Source organism: Nannospalax galili, unplaced genomic scaffold (genome assembly GCF_000622305.1).
Source record: "Nannospalax galili isolate Female #2095 unplaced genomic scaffold, S.galili_v1.0 scaffold2387, whole genome shotgun sequence".
In the NCBI taxonomy this organism is placed as follows: Eukaryota; Metazoa; Chordata; class Mammalia; order Rodentia; family Spalacidae; genus Nannospalax; species Nannospalax galili.
The window spans coordinates 14,284-17,731 of NW_008355639.1; positions in this window are offsets into that span (position 1 = coordinate 14,284).

Below are 3,448 nucleotides of genomic sequence, written 5' to 3' on the forward strand. Positions count from 1 at the left end.
ATAACATACTTGAACACATAAAATAAAGATAATAAATAAAATATATATTAAAAAACAAGGGCCGGCCAGGGCAACAGGGAGACCCTGACTCAGAAAGACCAAAAAAGAAAACAAAATCAAAAACAAAAAAAAGGCAGAAGAACACCCAAGGTTGACCTCTTGACCTACACAACGCATGACAGGATGGAGCTGGTGGTTAGCCTTCCCTGATCTCTTGGAGAGGAGAAAAACTTCACCTTTAAGCAGAAGACCCTAAAATATATCTTTAACATTTAAGAGGATTCAATAATTCCACAAAGTCCTACTGATCCTCAGAAACTAACATCACAGCAAATATTTGAGATAGAAAAATTCAGAATCATAGCTCCTGGGGGATGGAGAGATGGCTCAGGGTTTAAAAGCGCCTACAACTCTTTCAGAGGACCCAAGGTCAGTTTCTAGCACAAATGTCAGGCAGCTCACAACTGCCTATAACTCCAGTTCCAGGGGACCTGGCACCCTCTCCTGGCCTCTGTGGGTAACTGCACTCACATACATGTACCTGCATGTGGACACACATATACACATACTTAACTATACAAAAAGAGGCATGTATGGTGGCACAGACCTTTAATCCCAGCACTCGGGAGGCAGGGGCAGGCAGATCTCTATGAGATCAGGCAGGTCTCTGTGAGATTGAGGCCAGCCTGGTCTACATAGTAAGTTCCAGACCAGCAAAAAGTCTAATCAGGGAAATGGGGTATGGACAGGCATGGCAGACCATTCTGTGGAGGGTAATGGAGTGACTAATTTCTGTGGTTACTTATGAGAAGTAAGGCTTTGGTCTTGGGCCTGTCTCTGGCACCAACCTACACCCCTGTCCTATTTGTGTGTTTGTGTACGTCTATGTGTGTTCACATTGGCATGTATACATGTGCAGATGTGCATGCACATGTGAGTAAAGTCCAGAGGACAACTTTGGTATCATTCCTCATTTTTGACAGGGTCTCTCCTGGCCTGGAACTTGCCAATTCGGTTAGGCTGGCTGGCCAGTGAGTCCCAGAGATCTGCCTGACCCTGCCTCCCCACAGTGATTACAAGCACATACCACCAAACCTACCTCGGTCTCATTCTGTATAATTAGTCTTTCAAAGACCAGGTTATCCTGTACAATCAACCAACAAGCATATGCTAACCAGTGTGAAGCTTTCACCTATATACGGGTCTTTTAAAAATGTCAAGAGAGGGCTGGTGAATGGCTTGAGTTCAATCCCCAGGACCCGCATGATGGAAAGAGAGAACCAAATCCCACCAGCTGTCCTCTGGCCTCCACGCACAGGCCATGGCATGCACTCCCCCAACATAAACAAATAAATGTTCAAAAATAAAGAGAATCCCACTCACCATTTCAATCACTGAGGTTGGTCCCAGCTGCTTCTCAGAGATGGTCCTTAAGTACTGAATCAAAGACAGCAGGAAGGCACCCAGAACACGGCCTAGCTAGGGAGCCTGCTCCTGGGGACTCAATCTACCAGGGGGAGTCTTCAAGTGGTATTGGTGACACAAGCCATGATTGTTCCAAACAGAGTCCTGGGTCCACGGTGATAATCACAGAGTTGTCCAAGCCCTGGGGTCCAGTTGTCCCAGTTCTGGAAATACGACTGAATTTATCACTCCCACCTCTGCCAGAAGTAGGCCCCAAGACAAAGATTCATTTGGAGGTGAGTCCAGAAGATCCTACCAGGGCATTTAGGAAGTGAGCCAAGGTAGATGGCTATAAAAATTATTACATGAAGAGCCAGCACAGCAACATTATAAATGGCATTTGTAAGATACAATGTATCTTACACTTTATGAATACAGTGTATTCATAATACAGTGTAAATAATGATGACGGGAAGATGTTAACCATAGTACCGGGCCCATACCTCCAAGGACAGCTGTAGCACAGCCTGAGATCAGTTTTTCCAGAGGAAAGGTCCGTGTATGAAGTTCATGATAGATTTGGCTGAAACAGCAAAACCGAACAAAAGAAGAATGGGCCAGGCATGCTGGTGCACGCCTTTAATCCCAGACTCAGGAGGCAGAGGCAGGCAGATCTCAGTATGAGGCTGGTTTGGGGATAGTCTACGTAGCAAGTTCCAAGAAGAAGAAGAGGAAGAGGAAGAGGAGGAGGAGGAGGAAGAGGAGGAGGGAGAAAGAGGGGGTTGAGGGAGAGGAGGAGGAGGATTTTCAAGAACCACACAGCAGGGCTGGTGAAATGTCTTAATAGATAAATGTTGGAGATTAAGATGGCTGGACGCAGGACAAGTTAGGACTGAACTTTTGAGCAGGCCACAGCCTCTGCTAAAAGGGGTGAGGTGCTGAAAACAGTGTCTCACAGGCCTGTCATGTGGAGCACTGCAATGACTAGCAGAAGGCAGCTGGCCAGGTTAAAAGTTTACAGTCTCTGTTCTGAGAAAAACATCTTGACTTCCTTGATCTAGAGGTGAAAAACAGCCTAATCAATAACACCAAGTATGTGTGTAAATAAAATTGAGACATCTTAGTTAATGAGCTCTAACATACTCCCTGGTCTTGTGCAAACGACCCTCTGCCCATGCTAAGGATTGGTCAACCTATGTGACAGGTAATAAGAGCACCCTTTGTCTTTGTCTGAAGTGAACTTCACATGCACCCTGGACCCTGCACATACCCACTAGCCCCTCTTTGGTGTATAAGCTTGCTGTTAGAGAATAAAGTTGTCTAGTAGCTTATCGGGAAGTAAAGCTCAAGTCCAGGAGTCCTTACTCTGCGCCATCAGTCTCTCTGTTCCCAGACCTGGGCTCCCAGCTGAGCAAAGCAACCTGGAGTTTGGAGTTCCTGATAGATGAAGGTGCTTGCTGCTGCCAACCCTGACGACTGAGTTCAATCCCCGGGACCCACATGATGGAGAGAAGCAACTCTCAAAGATTGTCTTCTGATACTGACACACATGACACTAAATAAATAATAAATAAATAATGCAAAAACTTTAAAAGAACCACAGAACATGCACAGAAACCTGGGAATGGTGTGGTATCGAGTACTCTTATTTTTTGAGACAGGGTCTCCCTGTAGCCCCAGCTGGCCGGGAACTCACTATGTAGACCAGGCTTGACCTTGATCTCACAGTGATCTGCCTGGCTCTGCTTCCAGAGTGCTTGGATTAAAAGTGTGTGCCACCATGCCTTATTTGTTTATTCTGAGGCTGTCTCTCACAGACCTGGAACTTGCCAAGCAGGTTAGGTTGGCTGACAGTGAGCCTCAGGAGTTTGCCTGTTTCTATCTCCCCAGAGCTGGGATTACAAGTGTGTGCCATCAAGTTGCCTATTTTTACATGGATCTGGAGATTGAATTCAGATCCTCATGCTGGTGGGGCAAAGTACTTTATCAACTGAGCCATCTCCCTAGCTCCTGGCTCAGGTTCTTTTTAAATTTTTATTTATTA